Source organism: Mobula hypostoma, chromosome 2 (assembly GCF_963921235.1).
Source record: "Mobula hypostoma chromosome 2, sMobHyp1.1, whole genome shotgun sequence".
Classification (NCBI taxonomy): domain Eukaryota; kingdom Metazoa; phylum Chordata; class Chondrichthyes; order Myliobatiformes; family Myliobatidae; genus Mobula; species Mobula hypostoma.
This window is the reverse complement of record NC_086098.1, coordinates 135,658,089-135,675,369: the sequence shown is the minus strand read 5'-3', so window position 1 is coordinate 135,675,369 and position 17,281 is coordinate 135,658,089. Positions and strand designations below refer to the sequence as shown.

Sequence of the window (17,281 nt, the reverse complement as noted above, 5' to 3'; positions counted from 1 at the left end):
GTAGAGATGCTAATGAGGTCCCGCTTCTCTGCAAATGGGTTGACCCATTCATGTATGAGGCTAACCACTGCTGAAACTGCTTCTTCATCTTTCTGGATTCTTGGCCACTGCAGCTCTGCATGACAAAGCTCTGATTTGTTGCCTTGCACCATCTCCCTTAACTGTCCCAGAAATACACTGTGGTGCTCATCTGTTATATAGTAATGCTTGATAGCTCCAGCATTCAGGCTGAACCGTGATGTGCTTCCAGGAGTCTGTGTGTCTTTGTTCACTGTGGCTTCAATAGCCTGGTCCACAGGGATCTGCCCAAAGGGGTTATTACTTGACAGCTGCGCTGAGAATTGGCCTGTCTTGAAGGCCTCATACACAGAAGGATTCTCCTCTGGGAGGTTCATCATTTGAGCAAAGTAAGGGGACAGGTACCTGGCATAATTCATCTTATCATAGGCAAAGCACCATGGAATCAAGGTTCTTACAGCATGGAGGTGCAACTCCCAGTCCCCCTCACAGAAAGCTACCACCACTGCAATGCTATCACATATTTTCTAGCACTAGGGATGTATACCTTGCCAAAAATCACTATAAGAATTATTCCCCCCCGATGATACCGGTGGCCCAAATTTGGGGTCCTGGCTCACAGACTAAAAATAAATATCTATTTGGTATTTCTGGCTGAAGGTTGAGATTGTAACTAGCCTCACAGATAAAGACAAATCAGTTCATGACATGTATTTTTGGACTTTCAGAAGACCTTCAATAAATTTCTGCACAAGAGATTATTGAACATACTGTAATTATAACTCAGTATATTGAGGATCATATTCTAACATGAGACTTGGTTAATAGACAAACAACAGATAGTAAGTATAAATGGTTATTTTCCATCTAGTTGGCTATGACCGGTGGTGTGATGCTGGGGTTGCAGCTGCTTACAATCTATATCAATGATCTGGATGAGAGGATCAAAAGGAATATATCCATTTTGCTGACATAAAATTGGCAGCAGTGTGCACTCTAAGGAGAATGCAAAAAGGTTTCATGGTGATATAGACTGGCAGCAGATGGAATATAACTTAGAATATATGAAGGCAGTTGCTGTGGTAGAAGAAATAGAAAAGCAAAGAATTTTTTAATTGGTGGGAGATTGATGTTCAGAAAGATCAGAGTATGCTAGCACATGAATTATCAAACATTAACATGCAGGTTTAGCAAGCCTGACTTTACTTTGGCCTTTACTGCTGGAAGATTTGGATACAGAGTACAAGAAAAAAAGGTGTAACATATAAGATGCTGGGAGAACTCAAGTCAAGTCACTTTTTATTGTTATTTCGACCTTAATTGCTGGTACAGTACACAGTAAAAACAAGACGACGTTTTTCAAGACCATGGTGCTACATGAACAATACAAAAACTACACTGAACTACGTAAAAAAAATACAAAACTACACTAGACTACAGACCTACCCAGGACTGCATAAAGTGCACAGAACAGTGCAGGCATTACAATAAATAATAAACAAGACAATAGGCACAGTAGAGGGCAGTAGGTTGGTGTCAGTCCAGGCTCTGGGTATTGAGGAGTCTGATGGCTTGGGGGAAGAAACTGTACATAGTCTGGTCGTGAGAGCCTAAATGCTTCGGTGCCTTTTGCCAGATGGCAGAAGGGAGAAGAGTTCGTATGAGGGGTGCATGGGGTCCTTCATAATGCTGTTTGCTTTGCAGATGCAGCGTGTGGTGTAAATGTCTAATGGCGGGAAGAGAGACCCCGATGATCTTCTCAGCTGACCTCACTATCCGCTGCAGGGTCTTGCGATCCGAGATGGTGCAATTTCTGAACCAGGCAGTGATGCAGCTGCTCAGGATGCTCTCAATACAATCTCTGTAGAATGTGGTGAGGATGGGGGGTGGGAGATGGACTTTTCACAGCCTTCGCAAAAAGTAGAGACGCTGCTGGGCTTTGTTTGCTATGGAGCTGGTCTTGAGGGACCAGGTGAGGTTCTCTGCCAAGTGAACACCAAGAAATTTGGTGCTCTTAACGATCTCTACAGAGGAGTTGTCGATATTCAGCAGAGAGTGGTCGTTCTGTGTCCTCCTGAAGTCAACAACCATCTCTTTTGTTTTGTTCACATTCAGAGACAGGTTGTTGGCTCTGCACCAGTCCGTTAGCCGCTGCACCTCCTCTCTGTATGCTGACTCATCGTTCTTGCTGATGAGACCCACCACATCCGTGTCATCGGCAAACTTGATGATGTGGTTCGAGCTGTGTGTTGCAGCACGGTCGTGGGTCAGGAGAGTGAACAGCAGTGGACTGAGCACACAGCCCTGGGGGGCCCCCCTGCTCAGTGTGATGGTGTTGGAGATGCTGCTTCTGATCCGGACTGACTGAGGTCTCCCAGTCAGGAAGTCTAGGATCCAGTTGCAGAGGGAGGTGTTCAGGCCCAGTAGGCTCAGCTTTCCAATCAGTTTCTGAGGAATAATTGTGTTGAATGCTGAACTGAAGTCTATGAACAGCATTTGAAAATACGAGCAACACACATAGAAGTTGCTGGTAAACGCAGCAGGCCAGGCAGCATCTCTAGGAAGAGGTGCAGTCGACGTTTCAGGCCGAGACCTTTCGTCAGGTACGTGTCTTTTTTGTCCAGATGGGTTAGGGTCAGGTGGAGGGTAATGGCAATGGCGTTGTCTGTTGAACAGTTAGGACGATATGCGAACTGCAGGGGGTCCAGTGAGGGGGCAGCAGGGTCTTGAAGTGCCTCATGACGAGCCTCTCGAAACACTTCATGATGATGGATGTGAGTGCGATGGGACGGTAGTCATTGAGGCAGGACACTGAAGACTTCTTTGGCACGGGGACGATGGTGGCGGCCTTGAAGCATGTAGGAATGATGGCGTTGCTCAGGGAGATGTTGAAGATGTCAGTGAGAATCTCTGCTAGCTGGTCTGCACACCCTCTAAGCACTCTGCCAGGAATATTGTCTGGTCCAGCAGCCTTCTGTGGGTTGACCCTCACAGGGTTCTCCTCACATTGGCCACGGTAAGACACAGCACCTGGTCGTTTGGAGGAGGGGTGGTCTTCCTCACCGCCACGTCATTTTCTGCCTCAAAACGAGCGTAGAAGTTATTCAACGCATCTGGGAGGGAGACATCACCAGCAGGCAGGTGGTGTTGTCTTGTAATTGGTGATGTCCTGAATGTCCTTCCACATGCGCCGCGTGTCGCCACTGTCCTGGAAGTGGCTGTGGATTCGCTGGGTGTGTGCACGCTTTGCCTCTCTGATGGCCCAGGACAGTCTGGCCCTTGCTGAAGGCAGAGTCACAGGTCCTCAGCGGTGCACGCACCTCTGCAGTGCACGCAACTCAGTGGGTCATGCAGCATTCACTGACAAAAATGGACAGTTGACATTTCAGGTTAAGACCCATCACCCAGATTCCAGATTACTGAGTCCAGATGAAAGATCTAAATTCGAATTGTCAGCTGTCCATTTGCCTCCACTGGTGCTCTTTGACCCACTGAGTTCCTCCAGTATCTCGGGTAATGCTTCAGGTTCAAGCATCTGCAGTCTTTTGTATCTCCAGGGGTAAAGACATGTAGCTTCAGGTGCAACAGCATTTGGACTATTGTATGCAGTTCTTCTCTCTGCCTGGGGAAAGGTTCAATCTTTCATAAAGTGCCGTGTTGTCTGATGTGGGCGATCACTGTCTTTCCACGACCATTAATGTCTTACAAGGCAAAGGTAAACTTGCAACAGAGGGAGTGCAGCAAAGGTTCACCAGATTGACTCCTGGGATTACAAGATGGCTTTATCAAAGTTTAAGCACTGTATTACATAGAACACAGGCCTTTCAGCCCACAAAGTTTGTGCTGCTTATGATACCATCATTTTAAAATCTTTTTTATTAATTATTATTAAAGATCAACAAAAAAATACATTAAAGCAATCAAGTCAATATGTCAATATGTACAATGAATAATTAAATTACCAAATAACTGATTAACAAAGCTAAACAATATATCAATAATAATTTTAAAAAGTGTTAAGAATATACTTTTGAAAGAAAAGAAAAGAACCCCTACTAACTAAAACAAAAGAACCCCTGCTAACTAAAACAAAAAAAACCTACTAACTCAAAAAAAACCCCAAAAAAACCATTGGGAACACAACCGCAGAGCTATACGCCATACAAGCTTCCATAAAAGAAAAACTTCAATCTGCCAACTCAAATCCATTTAAACAAAAATCAGAAGGAAATCATCTTAGTTAACTCAAATCAGATGATAGTAGCGGGCAAATAAACCCCACCTTTTCTCAAAATCAAATTGAGGATCAAAAGTTCAATTTCTGATTTTCTCCAAACTAAGACATAGCATCACCTGAGAGAACCATTGTATCAAAGTGGGAGCAGAGGCATCTTTCCATTTCAATAAGATAACCCTTCTGGCCAATAATGTAACAAATGCAATTACATGTTGGTCTGATATAGAAATATCACAAATATATTGAGGGATTATATCGAACAAAACTGTCAATTTATTAGGTCGTAAATTAATTTTTATAACTTTAGAAATTGTAGAGAAAATAGATAAATATAACTGTGATGATAGTACGACAGCACCTCTACTTCCCAGCAGCCCGCAAAGGTTTGGAATGTCATCGAAAACTTTGGCAAACTTCTATAGATGTGTGGTGGAAAGTGTGCTGACTGGCAGCGTTATGGCCTGGTATGGGAACACCAATGCCTTTAAATGGAAAATCCTACAAAATGTAGTGGGTTCGGACCAGTACATCATGGGTCAATCACCATTGAGCACATCTACATGAAATGTTGCCATAGAAAAGCAGCATCCATCATCAAAGATCCTCACCACCCAGGCCATGCTCTTTTCTCACAACTGCCATCAGGTAGAAGGTACAGGTGCTCACACCACCAGGTTCAAGAACTGTTACTACTCCTCAACCATCAGGCTCCTGAACAAAAGGGGATAGCTACGTTCATTTAAGGACTCTGTTATATTGTTATTTCATACTCGTTATTTATTGCTATTTATTTACATCTACATTTGCACAGTTTGTTTACAGCTAACAGTTCCTGATATTTACGCTTTACAGTTACCGTTCTATAGATTTGCCAAGTATACCTGCAGAAAAAAAATCTCAGGGTTGTATGTGGTGGCACGTATGTACTCTGATAATAAATTTTACTTTGAACTTTGACACTAATCTAACTGTGTGTCTAGGCCTATAAACTTCAGAGATTAGAAAATTTGAGGTGAAACGTACAAAGATCTTAATAGACTTGACAGGGTAGATACAGACTTGTTGTTTCGAGAACCAGGGATCACAGTCTCAAAATTAGGGATTGGTTATTCTGGATAGATATGACAGGCATTTTCCTCCAATGCAAAACAGTAAGTCTTCAGAGATCTCTCCTCAGCTATAGAATCTCTGTCACTGAGTGTAGTTAAGTCAGAGAGAAATAGGTTTCTTAATATTAAGGAAACCAAGGGGCATGATATTGGCACAGGAAAAGGTGGCACAATAGAGTAGTGGTTAGCATACCGCTTAACAGTGCCAGCAATCAGTGTTCAATTTCAGCAACTCTCTTTAGGGAGTTTGTACGTTTTACCCGTGACTGTGTGAGTTTCCTCCAGAAGCTTCAGTTTCTTCCCACAATCCAGTGATGTACGAATTCGGGTTAGTGGGCATGACGTGTTGGTGTTGAAAGCATGGCATCACTTGCTGGCTGCCCCCAGCACATCCTCAGATTGTGTTAATCCTTGACACAAACAATGTATTTCATTGTATGCTGTGATGTACATGTGACAAATAAAGTCAATAATTTTTGTAAAGTGGCACAGACATAGAAGAAAATCAGTCTTCATCTTATTGAATGACAAAGCAGACCCATGAGGACCAATGTCCACTTGCTTTTATTTTATATATTGAGATGTTGAGCGTTCATTTGCTGGAAAAAAAGCAAAAAATAGCATATCCAATCAATACAATCATTTTTATAATTCTTTTCTCTGCTTTGAAATCATTTCAGTTGTATAGTTTCAAAACTTTTAATAGTGGTCTAAAGAGGGTTGTATATAACTGACATAATGTTTCTGCTTTTCAGTGCTAAGTCTCCAGAATTAACTCTCCCAGCCCTCAACCTTTGCTCCTTAAGCTTTAACTAATTTACATCACTAATTTCGATGATCTCCAGATAGCATTTAGACACAGTGCAAGTAGAAATATGTCTCCTGATTATTCTTCCTTTCATAATGTATGAACATGAAAAGCTCCTCTTTATACCATAATCTTATGACCTCAGAATATCCCAGAGTTCTTTAAGTAGGTGAAGAAATACTGAATGTGTCAGTAAATGACCAGATAGTCTATAATCTTTCATGTGCATTTAAGTGAGATATTAATAATAGCCAGGGCCCTGGAACTGCAATTTTTTTTAAATAGCCTCAATAGGTCTTTTACAACCAGAGAGATGAGATAGGATCTTGGTTTTAACATTTCACCTGACAGTGCATCTCTCAGCCTCTGTTTTCAGTTCATGTCTCTGCATTAGGACTTGAATCAGAGACAAGTGAAGCTGAAGTACCTCACACAAATACCTCATTCAAGTCCTCATTTCAATTGCACTCTTCCATTCAGCAATTGCATTAATATCCTTCAATATTTTGTTGCAACCCTCGTCCACACTACAAAAATCACAGTCAAATGTGATGTCATCTGCTTATCCTGAAGTAAGTGGGGACTTGGAATTGATAGAATTGCTCTGAAACCTGCATGGACTAAATGGGCCAAATGGCCTTATTTACGCATTAAGGAGATACAAATATGAGTTTCCATATTATCACGTAGATCCCAGCATTGTTATTATACTGGAACAACATGGTTGGGGCAACACAAAAAACACGGGCAAACTTGTTTTTATCTTGCATCCTGAAATTATCTGTAAAGTTCAATCCACAAATCCAAATTGTTGACACCTTTGATAAGTAAGAGCGGCCCTAACATTGATCTTTCTGCCCATCTAAGCAAAGGCTTTCATCCCTGTACTCTGTTGTCACCCACAGGTTGACCACCCCTAAACTTCAAGTGAATCATAACTCAGTCTACTTTGTGTTAACAGTCTGAGGTTGCAAAATGCTCTGTAGAAATTTTTTATGACACAATATATGTTTTTTTAGAAAATACATTCTACAGGTATTACATTATCCTTAGTTCCACTTAGAATATAGAAAATAGACAATGGAACAGCACAACACAGGAACAGGCCCTTTGTCTCACAACGTCTATGCTAACCAGCCGGCCCTGATGCCAAGTTAAAATAAACCTGTCTGCCCGCACAAGATCCAAGAACCTTAATTCTCTGCATCCTTATGTGCCTGTCTAAATGCTTCTTAAATGTCACTACCACATCTGCTCCTGCATTCAATGCACCTAACCCTCCAGGCTCATCTCCTTTAAACTTTCCGCCTCACTTTAAAATTACGCCCATGTTGTTGACATTTCTCCACTGGGAAAAACTCTGACAATCTATCCTATCTTACTTTACTTTGCCTGTAGGCCAGACCAAGTAAAGATGGAGAACGTTAGTCTGATTTTACCAGATCCAATACTAATTGCCTCAGCTTCAGAAGTTGTATGTTCAAGCCCCACTCCTGAAAGTGGAGCACAAGATGTGCATTAGTACTTCAATGCGGTGCTGAGAGAGCGTTACTTAACAGCAAGTACTGACAGCATTTGAATGAGACCTTTAAACCTTGTCTGGCTTTTCGGGTAGATCTATTAGGTGCTGTGCATTTATGTCAGTGAACGAGGGGCAGTGAATCTAATGTTATGGGCAGTATTTGACCCAGTCAGTTGGCCCAAAGGTGGCAAATAGAATTTCAATCTGAGACATGAAAGGCTCTGCTTTTGAGAGGCGTAAGCTGCCAAGGTAATGCAGAATACATGGGGGAAACCAACCAGTGTGGTGGACAGAGAGATCTTGCAGTGTCTGTCCACAAATCCATAAATGAGGGCATGACAGTTAAAAGGACATAAAGAATACTTATTAGGCTAGGCACAGAATGTAAAAACAGAATGATTACTGTAGAACTATATACACTCTTTATTTGACCATAATCTGGGCATGGAACGCAGTTTTGACCAGATGGACGAATGAAGTAGGAGCAGGTGTTGCCAATCAGCCCCTCAAGGCTATTCTGCCATTCAACAAGTGGATGGCTGCTCTAACTATAGTCTCAGCTCCACATATCTATGCACATTTGAGAATCTTTCACCTCCTTGCTTATTAATCTACTTCGCACCCACTGCTCCTTTGATGAACTCTAAGGACCCAGGACAATCTGAGTAAAATTAAATCACTGCGTCTCTGTCAGAAATGGGCAACCCTTAATTTTTAAACAGTGACACCTGAATTCTAGACTCTCCGACATGGGAAGACATACTCTTCATATCTAACCTATCTAGATCCCCCAGAATCTTATACATTTCAGTCAAGTTATCCCACCTTCTTCTAAATTCCACTGGCTAGAAGCTTTGTCTATCCAATTTTCTGTCATAGGAAAATCTGCCAATTCCAAGTATTTTTCTAATAACCTTTCCATGAACTGTTTCATCCTTAAATAAGGAGATTAATTCTACATACAGTTCTTGATGTGCCCCAGAGAACAGAGGTATAATCTCTCAACTTTTGTATTCAATACTGTTGCTATAAACAATGCATTCTTTTCATCTTCCTAATTATATGCAGTACCTTTATATTAGCCCCCTTTGTGAATCATACAGTAGATTATCCGACACTTCCACATCTCAGACTTTGCAGTCTCTTACAATTTGTATAACGTACTTACCACATACAAAAAGGATGAGGTTGCACTGGAGAGGGTATGTAGAAGATTTATGCAAAGATTGCAAAGACTACAAAATTGCAGCCATGAGGAAAGATTGTATTGAGCTACTTTCTTTGGAATAGAGGAGGATGAAGAGAGACTTAATTAAGATATCCAAAATTTGGAGGGTCCTGTGCAGGATAAATAGAACGGACCTCAGTACATGGCTAAAAACTAGATGGAAGATACATTTAAAGTAATTGATAGGAAGATTAAAGGGAAGTTGCAGAGACATTGGGTGAAAGGATCTGGAACTCACTGCCTGGTAGGGTCAGGAACCTCATCACATCTCAAAAATACTTGGATGTAAATTTGAAGATACATGATCTGCAGTGCTATGGAGAAACTTGCTCATCTTTGGTGACCTACCAAATCTCCTCAAGCTTCATCATGTGCCTTCTTCATGATCGCATCAATCTCCAATCAAGTTGTCTCGGCTTTATCACTATAATAGGTTTATTTTTGGGTAGCACCTGCACCTGCATTCTGGCAGAAAGCTATGGACCCAGTGCTGCAAGACTGCCTGGGCACTCAGTATTACCTGGATAGCATCATTTTTACCAGTAAGGATAACAAAGAACATTTCCAAAGCCTCTATACAGTGATAAAAAGATTAGAAGATTATGGGCTTAGAGCACAATGCAACAAGTATGATTTTTTAAAACCAAGGATCACTTACTGTGGTCATACGATTGATGCACAAGGATTACACAAATGTGGCAAGAAAGTTCAAGCGGTGGTGGATGCCTCAAGGCCAAAGGACAGTCTGGCCTTTTTTGGAAGTTGTGTGGCTGGAGCGTGCAGCAGAAACTTACATTCCCCTACTTTTACCAGCACCTAGATGAACTTGCTCTTGATGGAGGTTGCCTTTTGAGGTGATTGAGAGTTGCTGTACAATCCAAGCTGTGAGCTAAAGTGTTGGAGCAGCTACATTCCGATCATCTAGACATGGTTAAAGTGAAAGCATTCGCTCGAAGCTTTGTCTGGTGGCCTGAGATAGTTCAGCAGATCGAGCGGTTTACCATGCACTGTACGAGATGCCAATATGTCCAGAAGATGCCAAGAGCAGCGCCTCTCCATCCCTGGGAATGGTCTGCACTGCCCTGGCAAGGGGTTCTGGCCTGCACTGCCCTGGCGAAGGGTTCATGTGGATTTTGCCAGACTGTTTATTGATGCAAATATCTTCGTAACCGTGGATGCAGCTACAAAGTAACCAGAAGTGTTCCCAATAGACTACACTACAGCCTCGCACACTGTTTCAGGGACTGGTGTTCCAGAACACTTGGTCAGTGACAATGGACCACTGTTTGTGGGGGAACAGTTTCAGTCATTTCTGGAAAGGAATGAAAGAAGACATATTACACTTGCACCGTACCACCCAGCTACAAACGTCTTGGTGGAAAACTTTGTCCAGAGTCTAAAGAACACACTGTGAGCAATGTCAGCACAACACTCTACTAACACTGACCAGGATCTCACCAACTTCTTCCTTATGTATCATAATGCAACACACTCCACGACCAACAACTCACCAGCCAAACTGTTCCTGGGTCATCCCTTGCATTCATGCTTGGATCTTCTCAAACTAAAACTTAGAAGGAGGATGCAGGACAAACAACTGAGACAAATTGAAGGCTCCTCAAACAAGGAGGTTTGATGTTTCATTCCTGGACAAGCAGTCCTAGTGGGGGTCTACAGAGGTAATCAAAAGCGAGTACTCAGAAAGATTAAGGACAGAGCTGGACCACTCTTCTACATAGTGGAGATTGTGTTTGATGTCATCTGGAGATGACACATTAACCAGTTGAGGAGAGCAGAGTCAATTGATAGAGAAGAAAATTGGCTATCACTACCAGAATAACTACCTGCAGCCTCAGAGTCAACTCCTGCAACCACTGCAGTGGAGGCCCCAGAATCTGAGATTGTTTCACAGTCACAAACAAAGTGAGCCCCATTTTCAGGAAAGATGTTATCCCACAAGAGTAAGAAATCCTCCACAGTGATTAAATCTTTAGATCTGAATGGGACAAATTAAAATTATTATGCTGTGGATGTCTGCATATAGTGTGTGTATAGTTGAGATGCATTCTATATTGATTTGGAATTTATAGCTAAGCAGGGAGGAGTGTTGAGTATTTAATATTTCAATAATATTTGAGTAATCTTTTACATATATTGTTTGATATAGTATTCTTGTTAGTTTAAAATAATTCATTACCAGTTAAATGTATAAGTATGTATATTGCTACCACATGACATGTGCTCATCTTGCTTAAAGTAAACAGAAAATTAGATTTGTGTTTCAGACTCCCATGTCTTCCTTTGAATTAGTTGAATGTTTTGAAGTTACAAACATAAAAGGTGTCGTTACACTTCATGCATGAGCAAGAAAAAATGTGACATCATCCACTTGGCCCACAAAAATAGAATGGCAGAGTACATTTAAATAATAAAGGATTGAAATACGTCAGTATTCAGAGGAATCTGGTTGCTATTCCCAAATCTGGCAATGTAAAACATGATTATAGACAATAGACAATAGGTGCAGGAGTAGGCCATTCGGCCCTTCGAGCTAGCATCGCCATTCACTGTGATCATGGCTGGTCATCCACAATCAGTACCCCGTTCCTGCCTCCTCCCCATATCCCTTGACTCCACTATCTTTAAGAGCTCTATCTAACTCCTTCTTGAAAGAATCCAGAGAACTGGCCTCCACTGCCTTCTGAGACAGAGCATTCCACATATCCACCACTCTCTGGGTGAAAAAGTTTTTCCTCAACTCCGTTCTAAATGGCCTACCCCTTATTCTTAAAATGTGGCCTCTGGTTCTGGACTCCCCCAACATCGGGAACATGTTTCCTGCTCCTAGTGTGTCCAATCTCTTAATAATCTTATATGTTTCAATCAGATCCCCTCTCATTCTTCTAAATTCCAGAATATACAAGCCCAGTCACTCCAATCTTTCAACACATGACAGTCCCGCCATCCTGGGAATTAACCTCGTGAACCTACGCTGCACTCCCTCATTAGCAAGAATGCCCTTCTTCAAATTTGGAGACCAAAACTGCACATAATACTCCAGGTATGGTCTCACCAGGGCCCTGTACAACTGCAGAAGGACCTCTTTGCTCCTATACTCAACTCCCCTTGTTATGAAGTGGTAATTGACAGTGGTAATGTCCACCCTGGTTATATTATCCTTCTGAAGTAGTCCTGAATCTTTAGATTTGCTGATGAAGCTGTGATGGTATTGGGTTCACTGCCTGCAAAGCCCTAAACACAAAAGAGGATTTTAAGCCCTATTGAATATATGTAGGTATCTATGGGTGCCCTCACTACGGGGAGGTTACACTGTATCCACCTTCTCTTCGAGGACTAACTTACTTCCCTGCCTAGTTTCTGTGGCGAGGTGTAGTTGCCAATACTTGAGTGGTGCCCCCCCCCCACCAAGGAGATACTTCCAGCTAATAAAGTACATTTGTAGTTTAAAATAGTTTATTTTGTTTTTAATGATACACATTTAAATTTAGACAAGTAGTTCTGAACACACATTTAAAACTCACAGAGGATTTCTGATTTATAAAAGATTTCTGAATTCTGAAAGACTTATAGACTATGAAGAATGTTCCAACACAGGTACAATTTTTACGAACTAAAAGAACATATCAATGGGTTTCATATCGACAAGTCACCCGTCACAGAAACCAAAGGTTGAGGAATATATTTCTAGTTCTTTCTGTCGCCCCATCTTTCTATCATTCTCCTTATCTTTCCTAACAATCTGCAAAGCTTTCTAATACTTATACTCTTTTGCTACTAGCTGACATAATTTGCATGTGATATTTCTCAGATACGTTTTCTGTGACAAAGTGATTCACACAGATGGCCTTAAGGCTTTTGGGGTCAGGAATCCCAGACTCCCAAAATTAATCCTATGAAGGCTAACTCTCTGAGTACAGAAATATCCCAATCATTAATTGATCATACCTGCGACCATGTTTGATGCGCTAAGTGACATAACCCTTAGGTTTGGCTAATGCAGACATGAAGTCTCATGGAGATTATACTTTGCAAACCATCTCTTGAGTAGCTAACCCCTGTTGTGGGTCAGCAGCCTGTGCTCTATAAACAATGCTGTTTGCAAAGCTGTGCTTTCAACTTCAGACTGATTATCCTTGCAATCTACATTAAGAACTGAAGAGTGGTTCTTGTTTACAACAAGAAGCTGAACAAAGAATGTTTGTTAGAATATTAACTTTGTCACAAAAAATCTGAGTCATTTTGAAAACATCAATCTGATGTACCAGAAAGCTAAGGTTAGCGATAAGCCTCTCAGGCCCTAGATTGTGAATATCCATCACAAGGGAGCATCAACAATGACGTAAAAATAGCCCTGACTTTCTTCTTTGAAAGTAGATAACAATCTTAGGAGAATGTAGGTATTTATTTTATTTTTAAATGCACTCTTAATCTTTTTAAAAAATCATTTTACTTTTCTCAGTGTGATACCAAATAAAATAGTCACTAGGAACAAATTTTATCTCTTTGTGGAGGCAAGCAGGTCCATAATTTGCATACTTGAGCAGAGCAGTGTATTTTGGGTACATAATTCACATCAGAAATAAACTTTGTAAATAAAACCACATGATGTAATTATAGACTCGAATGAGAGCTGATTGAAATGTATACTTCTAGCTGGGACAGCATTGATGAAGGTTCTATGATTGCTTTGTAAAATCATATTTATAGAAAAGAGTTTCTTCTTTTACACTGACTACAAAAATCAAGGTTTTCTGGTGGCAAAATGCTCATTATAATTTTTAGATTATTAAGATTTCATCATCTCACATGAATCATGTAAACATCTTTCTTGGAATTCCTTCAAACAAAAATGATCATGTTTACTGTTAATCCAATCCAACTTCTAAACCCTTGTAGCAATTTCACTGAGAGAAAACTAAATTAGTTTAAATACAGGCATTTTTTGTTGCAAGTAAAACAAAGTTTTAATATTTAGTAAATTATTCATATTTTGAATTCTTATTACCTATCACCTCAAGGCCTGTGGATTCTCCATGGCAACACGAAGGCCATTACCTTGGAAAGTCTGCTTGCCTTTGGCTGCAATATCAACAGTCTAAAAAGTGTTGTTTACAGTTAATGCAGGGAAGAACTGCATGCTGGACAACATAATATCTTACTGTTAACAATCAGGTACAGACATTATTCTACATTTATTGGTCCAGGGCAGGGGATTCCCATCCTTTTTTATGCCATGGACCCCTACTGTTAACTGAGGGGGGTCAGTGCACCCCAGACTGGGATCCCCCGGTCCAAAGGATGTTAACAAAAAGTTAAGGTACATCGGAGTGGTACAATACAAGATTTCTGAGGATTTTACTGGGACTAGAAGGTTTAAGTTATAAGGAGAGGCCGGACAGGCTTTTTATTCCCTGGAGCATAAAGGCTGAGAGGTGACCTCCTAGAGGTTTATAAAATCACAAGTTGCATGAATAAGATGAACGGTCACAGTCTTTTCCTTAGGGTAGAGAAGACCAAAACTGGAGGGCATAGATTTTAAGTGAGTCGATAAAGATTCAAAACAGACATTAGGGGAAACCTTTTCACGCAGAAAGTGGGATGTAAATGGACTGAGTTGCCAGAGGAGGTGGTAGAGGCTGGTACTATTTAAAAGACAGGTATAAGGATCAAGAAGTTTAGAGGGATATGGACCAAATGCAGACAAATGTGGCTAACTTCGTCGGCCTGTTTTCAGTGCAGTATTGCTCTTGTACTCTCTGAATCTATGAAGATGAGGTACACTTGCTGATAAAAAGGTTTTGTTAAATGTATTCCAATCACAAACAAGAGAAAATCTGCAGAAGTCGGAAATCCAAGTAACACACACAAAATGCTGGAGTAACTCAGCAGGCCAAATCCCCCAGCATGTTGTGCATGTTACTTGTTAAATGTACTGGAGTTCACCAAGGGGTGCACTGAGTCGCACTGGAGGTGAATTCAATATACCTGGCTGTTGCTGTGATGGCATTGCAATATAATCCTGCAAGTCATACATTTCTATTGAGTCTTTGACAACCTCATGTAATCACTAAATACTTACAGCTACTTTTCTGAAGTGAAATCGCCGTTCCAGTGTAAGAGATGCAGACACCATCCTGCAGAAAGCATGTACCTGGAAACAGTAAGACAATAATGGGCCGATATCAATTTAAGTGATGTTGGTTGAATCAAAGAATCACACCCCCACAATGCTGGTCCTCTTTTTTTTTACCACATACAAGCCCAGTATGGTTTGTTGGTTATTATATCTCACAGTTATGAATATCATTCCCACAGGAGTTAGCTTTTCTCCTTTACGAGTTCTTAGTTGGATATCTACAGGCTTCAGTTTGGTATCTATGAAATGTCATTCAAACTAATTTTGTGGAATAAATGAAACAACCGAACCAGTGTCTAATTCCATTTTAATTAATTTGCCATTCACTTCTTGCCTGCTATTAATTTTCACGTAGTAAATCTCAAGGCTATCCAGTCCTGTGGCTGATTCATTATCAGATTTTTCTTCAACAGCAGGCAGATTTGAGCACTTTTTGAAACTGCAACTTGACTTCTTAGCTTTCTCTCTTCTCCGTGCAGTCCATTTATTTTTGTCTGCCCGAAATGCTCTTGTGTGTGTCTTACTTTGTTGCATTTTCTGCAAGTTTCACCTTTAAACCTGCATTTGTTTGGTGTGTGTGAACCCCTGTCACAATGATAGCACAATTTGTTCTGCCAGGCCAGTTTCTGTTTAAATGCTGTTTTTGTTCACACTTACTTTCATTCCTGACTGTAACTCAGTTGTATCTCTGTCTACGGTTTCCATTGAAACAGTGACTTCATCAGCTCTTTTGAAGGTAAGTTCTTTCTTTTAAGACTCCACAAACTAAAAGATCTATCAGTGTATCATTAAGCCAATTACCGAACTTACAATGCTCAATCTCTCAAATTCAGCCACACGCTGAAATGGGCTCCCCTTCTTTCTGATTCTGCTTATGAAACCAAAGGTGTTCTGCAATCAACAATGGCTTTGGTTTTAAATGTTCCTGCATTACTCTGACATATCAGCAAAGCTCATTTCAGATGGTTTGGCTGGAACAATTAAACTTCGGAGCAAACTGTATGCCTTTAAACCCAATGAACTCAGTAAAACTGGTACTCATTTCTCATTGGCTATTTCATTTGCTTCAAAACACCATTCCAATAGCTCAGTATACATGAGCCAGTTACCCCTTGTGTAATCAAACTCATCAATCTTTCTGATGTAGCCAGCCATTTCTGCTTTTATTTATGATTGTTATCACCCGGTACACACTCTTTATGAACCATAAATTCTTACGTTTTTTGACTTTTATTGACTTCGATCGCACCTTCCCTTCCGAAGAACATGTGCTGCACTGCTTTCTTTTTTTGTAATTTATTTTTTATTGTTTCATCATCAAACAAACATTTCCATAAGATGTATTTCAGATACTGTACATATATATCATATAATCATATTTGTCACAAATCTCCACATAATATTTACCTGAAGTATACTCTTATAGAAAGAAGAGGAAAGAAAGAACAATCAAAAGAAGAAAACTATGTACAGAGTAGGGAGTAATTTTTTTTAACAACATATTTATTGACTTGTGAGAATAAAATCAGGCCTATGAGATGTTATGTAGTTAAACTATTTTTTCCAGTATGAATAAAATTGTTCCAACTTATGATTAACAGATGTTGTTATCTTCTCCATTTTGTAAATGTCCATTGTAATTTCCATCTATACATTTAAAGTTGGACTCTCCTGAGATAACCATTTCCTGGTAAGGGTCTTTTTACCAGCCACCAGCAGTACATTCATTAAATATTTATATTTATCTCTTTTCAACCATTCTTGAGGTATATACCCAAAATATATGGTCTTACTCTAAAGTGTATTTATCTGTTAGTATATCATTGAAATTTGCAGAATATAACTTAATCGATCTACTCCCTGAACAAATAAGAACCAAGAAAAGTGAGTAATAAAAAAAAAGGCAAGGAAGGTGTGATTCCAAGGCTGGGGTCTCTAAGTGACCCTGGGTTGGACTGAGAAAAGTCTAGCCGTGGGAGATAGCCCGTCCTACCTGTGGGTTGAGGGCCCCTGCTGCAGTACCTATAAAAGTAAGTTAAAAAAAACTATGTCCATTACACAGAAATTATTTCCCTGTGTATTCCTCCCATGTATATATTCTCATTTAGGTGGGGAAAAAGGAATGAATAAATGAATTTTGCTGTGCTGCTTTCAATTCAACCATCTCTGCATGTGATGGGCTACATTTTTCTTTACTCGCCT

At 40.4% G+C, this 17,281-nt stretch overlaps 1 long non-coding RNA gene across 2 annotated transcripts in view; it reads right to left on the bottom strand.

Moving 5' to 3' along the window:
• Positions 1 to 5,853: 5,853 nt before the first annotated feature.
• Positions 5,854 to 17,281, bottom strand: part of LOC134342507 (uncharacterized) — a 64,305-nt gene continuing 52,877 nt past the window's right edge. For both annotated transcript variants that reach the window (XR_010017036.1, XR_010017035.1), the window contains exons 2-4: positions 15,023 to 15,094; positions 9,581 to 10,234; positions 5,854 to 5,963 (exon numbers count right to left, since the gene is read on the bottom strand). This is a non-coding gene — a long non-coding RNA (uncharacterized LOC134342507). The remainder of the gene's footprint in view (positions 5,964 to 9,580; positions 10,235 to 15,022; positions 15,095 to 17,281) is intronic.